Raw genomic sequence first — 19,882 nt, forward strand, 5'->3', positions numbered from 1 at the left:
GATGAAATTGTGCTTCTAACTGCAGAATGTGCTTTATTTGCATTCTGGCATTTGCTTTGTTTTGCAATTTTTTGGGATTTACTAAGCTTGAAAACTTTTTATGCATCTCGTGAGTGTTACTCTGAGAAATGAATGAAATCTCTCTTTCCACAAAAGACATTTGCAAAAGTAAAAAGTTTAGAAATAAATGGACATGTATAATAGGTTTCTGAGCGAATGGATAATCCTTCCCATAGTCTTTGATTTGTGGAGATTCTCAGACCCAATCGAGCTCTAATTTGTTATATCGAAATTTGCGAAATTGATTGGAGTTGATCGTTGACCCAATAATATGAACCCTGGCTGGAAAATTTTCTCCTGTATTCTTCTTCTCATTATTTTTATTGGCGTAAAAATACGCTTATTAGAATGCTCCGTGCGTGTATTTCAGATTTACTTGCTTAACAATTTGCAGAAATCGAACCGCAATTTCCTTTGTCCAAATAAAAAATTTGATTATATTACACGTGTAAGAAACCCAAGAAAATTATTGCAACAGTAAGAGATCAAATAATAAAATAAACAGAACAAGAAAATAAATCGGATACCAGATTTATATGGTTTAGTTGCAATGACTTACGTCACGAGGAGAAGTCACGAGGAGAGCAGCACGAAATTTCATTATAAATGAATGGATATTACAACCACATTTGAGTCACTCGAGCACTCTTAGGGCCCGTTTGGTAACGTGCCAAACAGTGAAAATTTCTGTTCTTTTGTTCCCAGAAATAGTTTGGGAACAGAAATGCGTTTGGTAAACTTTTTGTTCCCGGGCACATTTTTGCAAAAATTTGTGCCCAGAAACAGTTTTGGAAGAGAAACAAGAAGTAAAAAAAAGTTGCTTCTTGTTTCTCGGCACAATTTTGAGAATCAGTTTTTTTTTCTTCTTTTTCTTTTTTTTGTTTTCTTCTTTTTGTGTTGCTCTTCTTGGGCTGTGGCCGGCGACCGGCCACAGTCCAGGGCCGGCAAGGGTGTCACGGCCCTCGCTGGCGGAGGCGAGGGTCCCCCTTGCCGACGAGGGCGAGGCGGCTCGCCGTCGGTCATGGCGAGGTCGGCCTCGCCCAGATCAGGCGAGGCCGAGCCTCGCCGTGGCGACACACGGCGAGGTCGGCCGCCGTGGGTCGCGACGGCGAGGCTCGGCCTCGTCGGATCCGGGCGAGGCCGACCTCACCGTCGCGACCCACGGCAGGTCGGCCTCGCCCGAGATCGGGCGAGGCCGGCGGCGAGGTAGGCGGCTAGGGCGGCGGCGAGGGCCGCGACGCCCTGGCCTGTGGCCGGTCGCCGGCGCCGGCGACCGGCCATGGCCAAAGAAGGAAGGATAGAAAGAAAAAAAATATTAAATAATTTAAAATATTATTAAACTATTATTAATAAAAAGAAATTTTGTGTAGTTACCAAACGTATTTCTGTTCTTTTCTATCCCAGGAATAGAAATTTTGGACAGTTACCAAATGCCTTCAAATGCTTAGAAATTGTTTCTGGGCACAGAATAAAAAAGAACCATTTCTAAGTAGAAATAGTTCCCCGGCATAGAAACATTGTCATGCGCACCCTTAGTGTTTCCCAGCCCCCAATTACACCAAATAACGCAAATAGTATTTAGCCCATAATTTCTCACAAAATAATATTTTAATCTCACAAAAGAATTGACAAATCTTATCATAATATTTAATTGGCTTCTACACTCGTCTCTTGGTAGCTCTGCCTTTGATTGCGCACCAAGAACGATTATTCCCGGCACCACAAAACCCACGATGAAGTCACCTCTGCACAATAACAGCGTTTCCTTTGGAGCACTCACGGCACGGCATCCCTTGCAGCATATATTTATATATACATAAGTCCACTTGACCGAAAAGTCCCGATAAAATTCGGTCAACAAATCAACTTGTTTTTTTGTATCTTTCCTTGGCCGACTCTAATAACTCAAAGGATTTCCGTGGGTCTCAAAAGACAAACTTTGTATCCAGTTTAATGTTCCTTTCCGATCTTAACAGTGACTCAAATATACTCCTACTCCAAATAGGAAATATAACAAAGAAAGCATATAAAAACAAATCCTTCAGAATTTTATCCCATCTCCAGAAGATCTTCAACCGAGTGAAAATATCCAACGTGATAAATATCGTGAAAATATTCAAAAAATTCAAAATTCAAAATTCGTTTACGGACTTAAATTCGAGACACATTTTAAAAGAGATCAAACCGGTTATGCTTTTCTCTTTGGTGGTTGAGCTGTGAACAGTTTCACCCTAAATAAATTTACTATTACAATTAAATTATAAGCTAGTGGACCAATTCAATGATTTCCGATGAAAAGTATATGGCCTTACGAGAAATTATTGCGTAAATTATAAGCTAATGGATCGAAAGATGAGGTAGTCTTTTTGTTTGTAAATCGCCCTGAATAAATTCAATGACGTTCCATGAAAAGTATATGGCATTACGAGAAATTTTTGCATAAATTATAAGCTAGTGGATCGAGAGAAGTAGTATTTTTGTTTCTAATTCGCCCCAATGTAATTTACTACTAGAATTAAATTACAAGAAAGTAGATCAATTCAATAAGGTCCCATGAAAAGTATATGGCCTTACGAGAAATTGTTGCATAAATTATAAGCTAGTGGATCGAGATCTTCGGTAGACTTTTTGTTTGTAAATCGCCCCGAATAAATTTACTACTAGAATTAAATTATAAGGTAGTGGGCCAATTCAATGACGTTCCAGCAAAAGTATATGGCCTTACCAGAAATTTATGCGTAAATTATAAGCTAGTGGATCGAAAGAGGTAGTATTTTTGTTTCTAAATCGCCCCGATTAAATTTACTACTAGAATTAAATTATAAGGTAGTGGGCCAATTCAATGACGTTCCAGCAAAAGTATATGGCCTTACCAGAAATTTATGCGTAAATTATAAGCTAGTGGATCGAAAGAGGTAGTATTTTTGTTTCTAAATTGCCCCGATTAAATTTACTACTAGAATTAAACTAGAAGCGAGTAGATCAATTCAATGAGGTCCCATGAAAAGTATACGGCCTCATGAGAAATTGTTGCATAAATTATAAGCTAGTGGATCGAGATCTAAGTAGACTTTTTGTTTGTAAATCGTCCTGAATAAATTTACTACTAGAATTATATTATAAGCTAGCGGATCAATTCAATGACGTCCCATGAAAAGTATATGGCCTCACGAGAAATTGTTGCATAAATGTGGATCGAGATCTTAGGTAGACTTTTTGTTTGTAAATCGCCTTGAATAAATTTACTACTAGAATCAAATTATAAGTTAGTAGACCAATTCAATGACGTTCCATGAAAAGAATATGGCCTTAGGAGAAATTTTTGCGTAAATTATAAGCTAGTGGATCGAGAGAAGTAGTATTTTTGTTTCTAAATCGCCCCAAAGTAATTTACTACTAGAATTAAATTACAAGTTAGTAGATCAATTCAATGAGGTCCCATGAAAAGTATATGGCTTTACGAGAAATTGTTGCTCAAATTATAAGCTAGTGGATCGAGATCTAAGTATACTTTTTGTTTGTAAATCGCCCTAAATAAATTTACTACTAGAATTATATTATAAGCTAGTGGATCAATTCAATGATGTCCCATGAAAAGTATATGGCCTTACGAAAATTTGTTGCATAAATTATAAGCTAGTGGTTAGAGATCTAAGTAGACTTTTTGTTTGTAAATCGCCCTGAATAAATTTACTACTAGAATTATATTATAGTGGATCAATTCAATGACGTCCCATGAAATGTATATGGCCTTACAAGAAATTGTTGCATAAATTATAAGATAGTGGATCGAGAGATTAGGTAGTTTTTTTGTTTGTAAATCGCCCAAAATAAATTTGCTACTAGAATTCAAACTTTACGGATGCACGGGACGAATTCAATTTTACTCGTCAATACCTTTTGCATTATAATTTATATCAAAAGAAAAAAATGACTTGCAAAAATACATTAAGAATTTAAAATAATATAATAATAGAACACCACAAGACATGCAAAAGTCACTTAAAATAAAAGTCATGTATGATACTTGTGTTATAATTTCGAATTGATAATCAATATTGATATATAGTGGATGTTTTTAATCAATATTGAGATTAGTAATTTTGTAACAATCTTATAACTGAAAATTGTAATAACCATGTCAACATTTCGAATTGAATTATATTAATCAATAATTATGCACACTTAATCAAATAAATTGTTATCAATGATGCACTTTTCTAGTTACTACCATCAGGTTACATAAAGACGGGGGTTAAATCATTCTGAATTAATTTACTAGTAGAATCCAAACTTTGCGGATGCACGGGAACAATTAAATTTTACTCATCACTACCTTTTATAGAATTTATTTCAAAAGAAGAATAAAGGACTCGCAAATTACATGAAGAATTTAAAATAACAGAAATACCGTACACCATGAGATATGCAAAATCACTGAAAATAAAAATCATATAGTACACTTGGGTGATATATAATGAAATTTTATTTCATCCATGATTGAGATTAGTAATTTTTATCCAATCTTTAAAAGTAATGTTGTAACAATCATGCCAACATTTCGAATTCACTTGTATTAATCAATAATTATTCACACTTGATCAATTTTTTTTTAATAATGATGCACTTTTCTAACCATAAGGTTAAATAAAAGCTGAGGTTAAATCAAGTGTGAGAATAAAAAATAAAGTAAAGTCTAGAATTTGTGGAAAGTTAACCTCTAATTAAGAAATTCTCAAGCACTCTTGTTATCCATTTATTGCTAAGATGCACGTGTGAGTTGTCATAAAGAAGTCACACATCGAAAAATGGATGTAGTGTGGAGTAGTTAATATATCATTGTTGATTCATAACTCAATTGCTTAAACTTTTGAGTGAATGTGAGTATGAAGGTGGGTCCAACTAGATATGTTGATGGGCTCGGACTTGGGCTCTTTCTTGATGATCTCCTTGGGTGAAGGTATTGGACTTCTATTGCACGCTTCCAATAAATGGTATCCAACCCAATGATAGATTGGTGGGCCCCCTTAATCTGTTTCGTTATTTGATGAATATCTCAAGTAAGAAATCAGTGACCAACGTGGTTTCTAGGCAGTGGGCATTGTGATATAGCAATGCAGGCTCGATGGGTAGGGATGAGCATGGTTCTAGGGTAGAGCTTGGAACCTAAGAACCTGATCAGTGAGAACCTGTAGGTTTTAGGTTTCAAGGCATGCAGGGTAGGTTCCAGGTTTTAAAATTTGGGAAACTTGTTTCGACGGGTAGGTTCTAGGTTCTTTGGAAAACTTGTTTCGACGGGTAGGTTCCAGGCTCTTTCTTAATGATCTCCTTAGGTGAAGCTATTGGACTTCTGTTACATGCTTCCAATAAATGGTATCCAACCCAATGGTAGATTGGTGGGCCCCCTTAATCTGTTTCGTTATTTGATGAATATCTCAAGTAAGAAATCTATGACCAACGTGGTTTCTAGGCATTGGGCGTTGTGATATAGCAACGCGAGCTCGATGGGTAGGGGTGAGCATGGTTCTAGGGTAGAGCCTGGAACCTGAGAACCTAATCGATGAGAACCTGTAGGTTTTAGATTTCAAAGCATGCGGGGTAGGTTCCAGGTTTCAAAATTTGGGAAACCTATTTTGACAGGTAGGTTCCAGGTTCTAGGTGGTACCTAAAACCTGGAACCTGAAGCTTAAACAAGTTTTTTATGTTTTTTTCTTGATCATGTCTTCACTTGATCTTATGGTGTTTCATGGCATCGGATGATGAGTATATACCTAGAACTACTAGTTTGAGCTTTTATTTTATGACTTGTTAATGTTTTATATTTTTTTTTGCATAAATATAAGTTGTGGTCATTAGATCATAGCAGCAAGTGGTAGTCATTAAATGTGATAATTCACTGCAATTGTTCAATTATTAATATAGGTGGAACTTGGGTAGATTATGAAACCGACCTAGAACTTGTGATAGAGTAGGTTCCAAATTTCAAAAATAAGGAACCTATTCTCACATGTAGGTTCCAGGTAGAACTTGTACGAAACATAGAACCACTCACCCCTAGTATCAATTCACGTAATAACTTCTCATTTTAATTGTATTTATTTGAACCGTAATGCTAAGAAAACTAGTATTTTGTATTCTTTTTTGTGAATAAAAAGTTTGTTCAATATTGTTGTGTTCATTTTCATTTTGTTTAACTAAAAACAAAATAAAAAAAAATAAAAAGAACCTGTTATACTTTGGAACCTACCTTGGAACCGTTTCTAGTTCTGATGGGTGGGTTCTAGATTCCAAAAAAATGAGGAATTTGTACTCAAGGATAGGTTTAGGTTCCAAGTGGAACCTATAAGGAACCCGACACAGCTCACCCCTATTGATGGGCGTTGATGGAGATTCAAATTAAGATATCTTGATGCAGAAGGATACTTGGGCTAAGGGGGTGTCACGCCTCAATCCAGAATCAAGATCGATGCTTGTTGATCAATCCCGACCCGTTCGGACTCGTGACTCGCGGAAATATATTAGTACGTCTCGTTCATGAGTAATATAAGCAACCGTCGTACGTTGTATTTACATGATTTGTGCTTATTTTGACAAGCCCCTCTTTCGGGCCTTTGCTAACCACACTTATATTTTACATACCAATTTCAAAGGCGGCTCCGTACACGAGCCAACTATGGACAAACAAAATTTTGGCTTGGTGATCCTACTCCCACTACTTCTTATGGCTACTCGCTCCTCACTCCACGCTCGTCTCCTCCCCACATCCCGTCCGTCTGGCCGTCTTACACCTCGCCCGTGGCCTGCCCTAGAGCCGGTCCGCCTGTTTCACCAAACGGCCTATTGAATTCCCGTAGGGGTCTAACCCAATCTCCGTTCGCGAGGCGATACCACGCCACGTACGGATGAGGAACCAATTCCTCATGGCCTTCATCTACCATAACATAAGTCGTGATCCGACGGTAGGCGTGACCTTCTCGAGCATCTATCACCGTGAGCAGCTCGGCTCTCATCTCTACAGGGTTGCCAAATCGGGTTGGGGGAGACGCCATCCTATGGACCTGAAAAGAGAAAACAACAGGGAGTGAGTCGAGGAGACTCAATAAATGAAAACACTAATATCAAGCGATGATGAATCAATCGCCGTTAACATAAGTTGGCTCTTACCGTACCGGCATCGATGGCAAATCAATAGCAAAATTCATGCTACGAAACAACAAATGAACATCAAGCATGATGGTCATGTGTGAACATCACTAGCCAAAGAAGGAACAAGCTATAATTGACCAAGTAACCGAGAAACAGCCCAAGCAAACCATGTTACAATGCATCTCAACTTCCTTTCCCGATATTAGGGAATTCACTTATTCAACGTAACACTAGAACACGTGAACAAAATAGAGAAAGCAAGAGGCGTGTGGCTTGAGCACATGAAAGGTGGGGTCTTGGGTGTGATTTCTCCTAATGGCCAAACAACAAAGAGGAAGAGGAAGGTCGGTTGGTGTGTGGAAGTGTATGCGTGAGAGAGGGCTCCTTCACGTGGGGGCTTCTCCATTTATAGAGAGCCAAACTTGAAGAAGAAGTAAGGCAATAATTGCATTGCCCCTAAAGTCAAGTGACCACAAAAGGCATTAATGAATTATGGCCAAAAGACATGATGAAGTGCCATTAAGGGGTTTTTAATATGGCCTTATCCTTTCTTGATTTCTCTCTCTCTCTCTCTCTCTCTCTCTCTCTCTCTCTCTCTCTCTCGGCTTCTTTCTCTTTTTCTTGGCCGACTCTCCCTCGGCTCCCTCTTTTCCTTGGCCGGTCCTCTCCCTTGTTTTATGTGCATTATTGGTGACCATGAGTCCCCTTGCTACATTAATAGAGTTGGACAACTAAGCTGATCAAAAATAAAAAAGGGGAACACCTAAGCTTGGGGTTCAATTGTTAGTGGCTTCTAGAGAGAACTTGACTTGGTCAACAATTTTGTCCTCTTGTTCTCTCAAAATCTGATCCGTGAGACCTTGTCTAGACCTCCTAAGCATGCTGGTTTCACTCACAACTACTCAGGCTAATCGGTTTACACAAAACCGACTAATCAATACTTAATACGCAACCCCGCATCATACTTATTCCGCTAGTTTTCCGAGGATTTTCCACGCTTCGTATACCCGTTCGATCCGAGGTTTGGTGTAGGAAAAACTCCATGTATGACCAAGCATGACCAAGCAAAGGTCTTAGTCCATTGGTGTCAATTCAGGCTAGCCGGGTTTCCCAGGCGCATAGCCTGTCTAAACAGGCCTGACTGGGCGCATGGCCTGGCACGCTGCTGGACTACACGGGCGCATGGCTGGGCATATGGCCGGGCATATGGCCGGGCGCATGGCCGCGTGCACGGGCGCAGTGCCGGGCTGCACAAGCGGTGCGCTGAGCACAATGCCGACCCGCACGAACAAGGAGCTAGTTCATGGGTCTAACACATGCATTGGCTCATGCATGGGCATAATGCATGGCTCATGGCCAAGTCCATTAGGCACAGGACTAGATCGGAACCGGATCTGACGGGCACGTTGCCTGGCACAAGGGTCAAACACAATGACTGGCACACGACCGAGCACGTAGCCGGTCCGTGGCCTAACTGATGGGCACATTGGCCGATCATGTTCGGGCACGAGACCTGACCGGCACAGCTAGCACATAGCCTAGCCCGCAACCAAGTTATTAGACTCGTGGCCTAGAACATGGCTCGTCCATGGCCTACCCGACTTGACGCGACGATTCGTGGTCGATTTGCGACCGTTCCACGTTTGAGTGTCAACAATCCATGGTCGACCCTCGATTGTCATGTAGCCTCGTGGAATCCAATATCCCAGAATTAACTCATGGTCATTCGCGATCGATGCATGGCCATGTGGTATCACCCGCGACCAACACATGCTTGACACAGTACTGATCCATAGTTGTCCCGGACCGTTCCACTAACAGTCCTTATGGTTGAAGGGTCAATTCACAGTTATATCCCTTTAATCGTCCTACGTGATCAGGGAGTCATTCCACTATTGATTCCTAGGCTAATTCATGGACAATCTTTCGATCGTACCATGATCAACCCTCAGTAAACTAGTTTCGACCATATGGTCCGTTCAATTACCGACCCTCGGCTCGAACTACTCACCCAATTTATCCCTCGTTACCTTGGCCACCGAGGTCCAAATTCAGGGATGTCACAATTCTCCCCCTCTAATAAAATTTCATCCTCGAAATTTAATGCATACCTAATTCCTTGAATAAATGTAGGTACTGACGCTTCATGATTTCCTCACCTTCCCAAGTGGCTTCCTCTATACCGTGATGATGCCATAGGACCTTTATTACGGGAACAGTCTTATTTCTTGACACTTGCTTGTTACGATCCACGATCCGCACCGACTCCTCAACATAGGACACTACTGTCCAATTTGACCTCGTCGAAATTCAGCACGTGTACTGGATCGGGCTCATACTTTCTCAACATGGATACATGAAATACGTCATGCACCTGAGCAAGTTTTGGTGGCAATGCCAACCGATAAGCCAAATTCCCTATTCTTTCTAGAATTTCAAAAAGTCCTACGTACCTAGGACTGAGTTTACCTTTTTTCCCAAAACACAACACCCCCCTCATGGGTGACACCTTAAGAAACACATGGTTGCCTACTTGAAATTTTAGAGGCTTCCTATGTCTATATGCATAACTCTTCTGTCGGCTTTGGGCAATTCTAAGCTTATCTTTAATCACTTGCACCACTTCTATTATGAGTTGGACTAGCTCTCGACCCGTGACCTTCTTTTCCCCAACTTCATTCCAACATACTAGAGTTTTGCAAGCTCGGCCGTATAATGCCTCGAATGGTGCCATTCCGATGCTCTACTGATAACTGTTATTATATGCAAATTCAACAAGATGCAAATGTTCATCCCAACTCCCTCTGAAATCAACGACACATGCTCGTAACATATCCTCGAGAGTTCGGATGGTCCTTTCCATTTCGCCATCCATCTACGGATGACAAGCAATGCCGTATTGTAACTTCGTTCCCATAGCTGTACGAAGTCTCCGTCAGAAAGTTGCAGTAAACTTGGGATCTCGATCAGATGTAATCGTTACCGGGACTCTATGTAGTCGCACAATATGGCGAACATATAGCTCGGCATAACCTTCCAATGGAAGGTCTTTTCTTACTAGAAGAAAATGGGCTAATTTTGTCAATTGATCGACAATTACCCATATTGAATCATTTCCTCTCTGACTTCTTGGCAATCCCATTACGAAGTCCATGGTAATATGCTCCCATTTCCATTTAGAATTTTCCAATGGTTGTAATAATCCTTCGGGCTTGCAGTGTTGAGCCTTGATTTGTTGACACGTTAAGCATTTAGCAATGTGTTTAGCGATATCCGTCTTTATACCGTTCCACCAGAAATGTTGTCGCAAATTCTGGTACATTTTGGTATTGCTCGGATGAATACTATGATTGCTCTTGTGGGCTTCCGTCAAAATTACTTCTTTAAGTTGCTCATCATTAGGCATGCATAGGCGTCCATTGTACTTCAATGTTCCGTCGTTAGTCATATGAAAATCAGATTTCTTCTTTTCTGGGAGTCCTTTCTGAATCTTCTGCATCTCGGGGTCTGTCTGTTGTAACACCTTGGCTTTTAATATAATTTCTGGTTCAATTCTGAGAGCAGCTAATAGACTTCTATGTCATCCAATTTCAAGTTTGAATTCCAAGTCCCGAGCTTCTTCGAGCAGGGTCCATTCCTTAATCATTAACTGAGCGATGGCTGATTTTCGACGAAGAGCATCGGCAACCTTGTTTGCTTTGCCAGGATGGTATAATATTTCTCAGTCATAGTCCTTAAGAAGTTATATCCAGTGTCTTTGCCTCATATTCAGCTCTTTCTGGGAGAATAGATATTTCAAACTTTGATGATCTATATTGATGATAAATTTATCTCCATACAAATAATGACACCATATCTTCAAAGCAAAAACAATCATGGCAAGCTCCAAATTATGCGTTGGATAATTCAATTCATACAGCCTCAATTGTCTCGAGGTATAAGCCACTACCTTGCCATTTTGTATCAAGACACAGCCTAGCCTTTTATGAGAGGCGTCGCTATATATCTCAAATCCTCTTGGTCCTTTAGGTTTAGTCAGGATAGGGGCAGTAGTCAGTCTTTGTTTCAATTCTTGAAAACTCCGCTCACACTTATCAGTCTATTCAAATTTCATTTCTTTCTTTAGCAATCGCATTAAAGGAATAGCGATGCTAGAGAATCGTTCCATGAACCTTCTGTAGTATCCTGCCAAGCCTAAGAAACTTCAAACTTCTATTATGGTCGTCGGTCTTGGCCAGTTGATTACCGCTTCTATTTTGGATGGATTTACTAATATGCCTTCTCTCGAGATCACATGGCCTAGAAACACCACGCGAGATAGCCAGAACTCGCACTCGCTAAATTTTGCATAGAATGCGTGTTCCCTGAGCATCTAGAGCACTAATATCAAATGTTGTTCATGTTTAGCCGAGTTCTTTGAGTATACTAGGATGTCGTCAATAAAGATTATGACGAAACGATCCAAATATGACTTGAACACTCGGTTCATCAGGTCCATAAAAGCAGCTGGCACATTTGTCGAGTCGAATGACATAACAGTAACTTCATAATAGACATATCGCGTTCTGCTCTTCGGAATATCTTCTTTCTTGATTCTCAACTGATGATAACTCGACCTCAAGTCGATTTTGGAAAACACAGATGCCCCTTGAAGTTGATAAAAGAAATCATCGATTCTCAACAGCGGGTACTTATTTTTTATAGTAACCCTATTTAACTGCCAATAGTCGATACAGAGTCGTAGTGATCCGTTTTTCTTTTTCACGAACAATATTGGTGTGCCCCAGGGAGATGCACTTGGACGGATAAATCTTTTGTCAAGTAACTCTTGTAGTTACACTTTGAGTTCCTTCAACTCGGTCAAAGCCATCCTGTAAGAAGCTTTGGAAATAGGCTTCATTCCCGGGGCTACTTCAATAGTAAATTCTACTTCCTGTTCCAGAGGTAGTCTTGGTAATTCTTTTGGAAAAACATCTAGGAATTCTTGTACCACCAGTATATCTTCCAACTTTGGCCGGTCTTCTTTTGATTTATTTTCTATTATTGCCAAATACCCTTGACATCCCTTTTTCAAAAGTCGGGTTGCTTCTAATGCATAAATTAGAGGAATAGAGGGTCCTCCTCCATTTCCCACAAATGTATAGCAGGGACGCTCAGGTGGATTAAATTGAATTACCTTGCTGTAGCAGTCTATATTGGCCCGCTGTTTACTGAGTTAGTCCATGCCTATGATAACATCAAAATCATACATGGCTAGTACCGCTAGTTTATAATGTCCTCCATCCCACCTATAATAATCTCACACCCTTGGCATTCTAGGAATTTTTGCACTTCATTTTTCATGGGAGTAGAAACACAAAGTACATTTTCTAACGATTTCAGCTCAAATTTTGCCAGGCGCACAAATTGCTTAGATACAAACGAATGTGTAGCTCCTGTATCAAATAACGCATATGCAGCACAGTTGTTGAGAAAAGACGTACTTGTAATCATTGCTTCAGAGTTCTTAGCATTTTCTTGAGTAAGTGCATATATTCATCCTTGTGCCGAAGGACGATCGCCATTGTTATCATGAGGCTGAACTCTAGTTGATGCTGTCGCCTGCCTTTGCTTTGAAGGCATTCCCTGTCCCCTTTGTGGACAATCTCTTACCATATGACCTTGTTGGCCACATCCAAAGCATGCTCCTATGCGAATTGGACACGGAGCATCACCATGTCTCCTTCCCCAAACAAAATAGGCATCAGTAGGTACCTTTAGGAAATTTTGCTTCTTATTCGGAATGAAGGAAAGCTTTCCTCCTGCTAAAGGTCTCTTGCCCAAGCGATGTTTTGTCCGAGGAATAGAATAAGGGGGTTTTGCTAGAGTCGCCCTCTCCAGCAAATCCTTCTCGATCAGTTGAGCTCGTTCATATAACTCATTATAGTCTTTCAGGTTCAATGGTACCAGCTGACTCAGGATATTAGGTTTTAAACCATCCCGGAATCGCTTTGCCCTATCCACCTGGTCTTCAATAAGTTTAGGGGCGTACCTCGATAGTTGAGCGAATTTCGCCTCGTATTGGTCCACCGTCATATTGTCCTGTCGGAGTTGCAGAAATCCCTTCATCTTTCTATCCCGAGCACACTCGAAAAAATACTTTCCTTTGAATCCCTCGACGAAGGCATTCCAATGACAGTAATATTTTCTGGGAACATGATTTCTTTTGTTGCCTTCAACCAATGATTGGGGTTACCTTGCAACTAGTATGTCTCCAAGGTCACCTTTTCTTCTTCAGAGCATTTTAACAGTTCAAATATCTTTTTCAGCTCGTCTATCCAAGTTTCCACTTTTTCGAGATCTCTTGTCCCGACAAATTTCGGGGGTCGCAGTTTCAGGAATTGCTCGACCAATTCGTGCATCGTACGGTTACCATTCCTATTTCCATTTGCCGCTGCATTCTCAACGTTAGGCAGCCGTTGCTGAACCTGTTGTACTAGCAAATCTCCAACGGTCTCAAGAGCCTGCAGAATTCCGTCTATTCAAGGATCTTACTTTGACTTTCCTTTCGAGGTCGTGGCCGGTTCCTGAGCACTCATATTACCATTGGTATTCTACTAGGTCTTTCTACAGCACAAAAATAGGTCAGTGATCAAAATATTATCAACGAAGGCCAATTCACTAAACAATCAGTCAAACAATCACATGTGTATGGTGTTTCCTGACTAACTACCCCAACTTCAGCACGCCTTATCACTCCATATCTCTATTTCCGCTTGGCTTTCAGAATTGTTTTCCACTATTTGATGCACCGTTCGGTTATTCTTGTTCTTTAGCCATCCTAGAAGACTGTCAAGAGCCGCTCAATGATCGGGTGGTTATACCACGATGCCATTTCTGCCCAAAGGCCGCTCAATATTAAGGTCTTTTTGCCTCGACGCCACCTCTATCAGAAGCCACTCAATGATCAGGTATTATTGCTCTGGCGCCACTTCTTTTTAGAAGCCGCACAATGATTAGGCATTCATGACCCCGGCATCACTCCCCGCCCTCATCGGATCATCCAATTGCAAGTTACCTCGAACTGCACCTACTAGAGGGAAAACCTACTCTTATACCAAAACCGCTCCCACTGTCACGCCCCGACCCAGAATCAAGATCGATGCTTGTTGATCAATCCCGACATGTTCAAACTCGTGACTCACGGAAATAAATTAGTACGTCCCGTTCATTTTAATCATTGCGCAAGCGAAAGCAAATACAAATAAACAAGACAACATGAGTAATATAACCAATCGTCGCACGTTGTATTTACATGATTGGTGTTTATTTTGATAAGCCCCTCTTTCGAGCTTTTGCTAACGACACTTATATTGTACATGCCAATTTCAAAGGCGGTTCCGCACATGAACCAACTATGGACAAACAAAACTTTGGCTTAGTGATCCTACTCCCACTACTTCTTACGGCTACTCGCTCCTCGCTCCATGCTCGTCTCCTCCTTCAATCCCGTCCGTCTGGCCATCTTACACCCCGCCCGTGGCCTGCCCCAGAGCCGGTCTACCTATTCCGCCAAACGGCTCATTGAACCCATGTAAGGGTCCAACCCAATCTCCATTCGCGAGCAATACCACGCCACGTACGGGTGAGGAACCAATTTCTCATGGCCTTCATCTACCATAACATAAGTCGTGATCCGACGGTAGGCACAACCTCCTCGAGCATCTATCATAGTGAGCAACTCGACTCTCATCTCCACGGGATTGCCAAATCGGGTTGGGGGAGATGCCATCCTACGGACCTAAAAAGAGAAAAACAATCAAAAGTGAGTTGGGGGGACCCAATAAGTGAAAACACTAATATTAAGCGAGGATGAATCAATCGCCATTAACATAAGTTGGCTCTTATCGTACTGGCATCGATGGCAAATCAATAGCAAAATTCATGCTACGAAACAACAAAAGAACATCAAGCATGATGGTCACGTGTGAACATCACTAGCCAAAGAAGGAACAAGCTATAATCGACCAAGTAACCGAGAAACGGCCCAAGCAAACCATGTTACAACACATCTCAACTTCCTTTCCCGATATTAGGAAATTCACTTACTCAACGGAACACTAGAACACGTGAACAAAATAGAGAAAGCAAGAGGCATGTGGCTTGAGCACATGAAAAACGGGGTCTTGGGCGTGATTTCTCCTAATGGCCGAACAACAAAGAGGAAGAGGAAGGTCGGTTGGTGTGTGGAAGTGTAGGCATGAGAGAGGGCTCCTTCACGTGGGCGCTTTTCCATTTAGAGAGAGCCAAACTTGAACAAGAAGCAAGGCAATAATTGTATTGCCCCTAAAGTCAAGTGACCATAAAAGGCATTAATGAATTATGGCCAAAAGAAATGATGAAATGCCATTACGTGGTTTTTAATGTGGCCTTATCCTTTCTTGATCTCTCTCTCTCTCTCTCTTAGCTTCTTTCTCTCTTTCTTGGCTGACTCTCCCTCGGCTCCCTCTTTTCCTTGGCCAATCCTCTCCCTTGTTTTATGTGCATTATTGGTGACCATGAGTCGCCTTGCTGCATTAATAGAGCTGGACAACATAGCTAATCAGAAATAAAGAAGGGGGACACCTAAGCTTGGGGTTCAATTATTAGTGGCTTCTAGAGAGAACTTGACTTGGTCAACAATTTTGTCCTCTTATTCTCTCAATATCTGAACCATGAGACCTTGTCTAGACTTCCTGAGCATGTTGGTTTCACTCACAACTACTTGAGTTAATCGGTTTACACAAAACTGACTAATCAATACTTAATTCGCAACCTTGCATCATACTTATTCCGCTAGTTATCCAAGGGTTTTCCACAATTGGTATATCCGTTCGATCCAAGGTTTGGTGTAGGAAAACCTCCATATATGGCCAAGTATGACCAAGCAAAGGTCTAAGTCCATTAGTGTCAATTCAGGCTAGTCGGGTTGCCCAGGCGCATGGCCTATCTGACTGGGCCTGATTGGACGCATGGCTTGTCACACTGCCAGGCTGCATGGGCGCACGGCCGGGCACATGGGCTTGCGCGTAGCCGAGTGCATGGCCGCGGTGCCAGGCTGCACGAGCGGTGCGCCGAGCATAATGCCGACCCGCACAAGCAAGGAGCCAGTTCATGGGTCTAAAACATGCATTGGCTCATGCATGAGCACAATGCATGGCTCATGGCCAAGTCCATTGGCCACGAGACTAGATCGAAATCGGATCTGACTGGCATGTTGCCTAGCACAAGGGTCCAGCACAATGACTGGCACACGACTGGGCATATAGTCGATCCATGGCCTAGCTGACGAGCACATTGGCCGGTCATGTCTGGCCATGAGACCTGGCCGGCGCGGTTGGCACATAGCCTAGCCCGTGGCCAAGCCATTAGGCTCGTGGCCTGGCATATGGCTCACTCGTGGCCTACTCGACTCGATGTGATGATCCGTGGCCGATTTGCGACCGTTCCACGTTCGAGTATCAATGATCCATGGTCGACCCTCGGTTGTCATGTAGCCTCGTGGAATTCAGTATCCCGGAATTAACTCATGGTCATCTGCGATCGATGCATGGCCATGCGGTATCACCCGTGACCGACACATGCCTGACACAGTACTGATCCATAGTTGTCCCGGACTGTTCCACTAATGGCCCTTATGGTCAAAGGGTCAATTCACAGTCGTATCACTCTAATCGTCCTGCGTGATTAGGGAGTCATTTCACTATTGATCCCTAGGCCAATTCCTGGACACTCTTTTGATCGTACCATAACCAACCCTCAGTACACTAGTTCTGATCATATGGTCCGTTCCATTACCGACCATCGGCTCGAACTACTCGCCCAATTTATCCCTCATTACCTTGGCCACCGAGGTCCAAATTCGGGGATGTCACGGGGGAAGTAAACCCAACACTGAGCTCACATGTGAGTAAGAGATTGTTGACATGCACGTGTGAGCTGTCTTAAAAATTCCACATTGGAAAGTTGATGTGGTGTAAAGTAGTTAATATATCTTAGTTGGCTCATAACTCATTGACTTAAGCTTTAGAATGAATGTGAATTTAACTAGATATGTTAATAGGCTCGGACATGGGCTCCCTCCTGGTGATCTCCCAAGGTGAAGGTATCGAGCGCTCCCAACATTTACCATTCAGATTTTTGGATTTTCTATCAATTTGAATTCATTTGGAAAATAAGATTCCATAGAAATGTGAGTTTGGAAGACTATTAACATCATTAGAATTCCTCCAGTGAACATCATCTATACTCATCTTTACTATTCCATCTATTTATTGTTTATAAAGTTATAGTAGTTTCAGGGTTAGGTGCAAAGAAATTATATAAATAGTTATAGATAATTAAAAGTTTGTTTTGAAAGAAAAAAATAAAGGGAAAATTTCAAATAAGGATCTAAAGTGCCTTCGTTTTCTTAAATGAGGGCCTGAAGTGGACTTTGTTTCAAATAAGGGCATGAAGTGGCTGAATCGCTTCAAATAAGGCTCTGAAGTGCTTTGAAGTGGCTAAATCGTCTCAAGTAAGGATTTTGACCTACCGGTGACTATCCTGGCCATTGGAGAAGGGGTATTTTAGTAAAAAAAAATTTAAAGTATATTTTTTTTAATTAATTGATTTTTTAACTTTTTTTTTCTTTTCCTTTTCTTTTCTTTTTTTTTTCGCTTTTCCTTCCCCTGGCCATCATCGGCGACCTCCGCCGTCCTCATGCGAGGGCATTGCTCCCTAGATCCGGCGAGGGCATTGCTTGGGCGGGCAAGAGCTGCCCTCGCCTGGGCTGGCGAGAGCGACGCAAGGGCGTTCCTCGCCAGATCTGGCCCTCCAGCATCGTGCGAGGGTGGCCCTCGCCTGGGCTGAGTGAGCGAGGGTGGCCCTCGCTTGAGTTCGGCAATCTTTGCAGGCCACTAGCGAAGGGAGAGGGAAAAGAAAAAAGAAAAAGAAAAGAAAAGGAAAAGGAAAAGGAAAAGAAAGAAAATAAAAGAGGAAAAAAGAAAGAAAAAAGGACAAAAAGTAAAGGACGAAAATGTCCTTCAACCAGCAAGGTCAGGCCCTTCTTTGAGACTAATATAGCCACTTCAGGCTCTTATTTGAGATGAGGTCCACTTCATGTCCTTATTTGAGAAAATAAGAGCATTTCATGCCCTTATTTGAGAAAACGAGAGTACTTCAAGTCATTATTTGGAATTTTCCCAAAAATAAAAGTTATTGAAAAGCTCTCAAAGGGTAACACAGAAGTATGTAAGAACTCTAATCAAGATTGACTCACATCTAAAATGTTCAAATACGAGACTTACATGTAGAACTTTTAAATGAAAGTGTTGTTGGGAGCACATGGTAGAAGCCTGATACCTTCGCCTGGAGAGATTGCCAAGAGAGAGCTCAAGTTGGAGCACGTTAATATATTCAGTTGGACCCACTTCACTCAAAAGCTTAAATCAATGAGTTATAAATCAATTTGATATATCAACAGCTTTACACTTTATCAATTTTTAGATGTGGGACAATCTCCCATTCACGTATGAGCTCGGTGTCTGGTGGTCCACTCTCCCTTAATTTAGATATCTTTTTGTATCAACATATCATCTCAACTTGAATCTCCCTTAACGCATCCTTTTAAATCAACTTATCATCTCAACTTATGAATCTTAATCAATGCCCAAAATTTATCCCTGGTCACCACCTTGAGATATTCACTAAATATCGAAACGGATTGGGGGTTTACAATTTTAGCATCAGCTTTGATATCATTTAGTCAATACAATTTGTTGAGAGCGTGCAGCAGAAGTATAATACTTTCGCCCAAGGAAATCACAAAGAGAGAGCCCAAATTTAAATCTGTCAACATATTTAGTTGGACCTACCTTCATTCAAAACTTAAGCTAATGATTTATGAGTCAATTTGGTATATTAATTGTTGCACACAACACCAATTATTCCATGTGGGACTTTCTAATACAACTTACACCCCCAACAAGTGCTTGTAAGAAAAATCTTAACATTTTAGGGAAGGACTTTTACAAAGGGAAATTTCATGTTGAGTGGGATTAATCAAACTAAAGTATGCAATTAGAGCAACACCAACTAGTGGAATAATGCAGTCTTTTCAAATAAAATTTTAGGTAGAAATGCATTGTATTTTTCTACATTTGTTTGTACAGTTTGTGATCATGTTCAGTGAAATTCCATGGAGAAGGTAAGGTAGTTCCGGATGGATTGATCCGTTCTTACTAACTTGACCATATCATAGAACAATATGTAATAACAAAAATAATTATTTGGAAGATTTTTTTTAAATAATTGTCTGCATCACTTAGAATTGTTAGCGCTAGTGAAAAAATAATTCACTATCAACAACAGTTTATGTCGATATATATCGTTAGCAAATATATTTAGCTAATTTATTTTTGTAAGCGATAAAAAGAAATTATTTTTTTCAGGAAAATTTGTTTCCGAATTGTTAATTAACAAATGCACCAAAAAATTCGTTTGATTATACAATCATCCTATCTTACAGAAAGTTAGTTAATGCGATGGGATGTGATAACGAAGCAGATGAAGACTGACTAGAAAAAGTATCAAGTGTCTATTTCGGAATGTATGTTTGACATCACAACATGAAAGCGACTTTTCTGGGTAAAGAATGACTCCAATACATGATCCCTTG

This window comes from Syzygium oleosum, unplaced genomic scaffold (assembly GCF_021117445.2).
Source record: "Syzygium oleosum isolate NSW1041296 unplaced genomic scaffold, Sole_v2.1 Sole_v2.43, whole genome shotgun sequence".
Taxonomy (NCBI): domain Eukaryota; kingdom Viridiplantae; phylum Streptophyta; class Magnoliopsida; order Myrtales; family Myrtaceae; genus Syzygium; species Syzygium oleosum.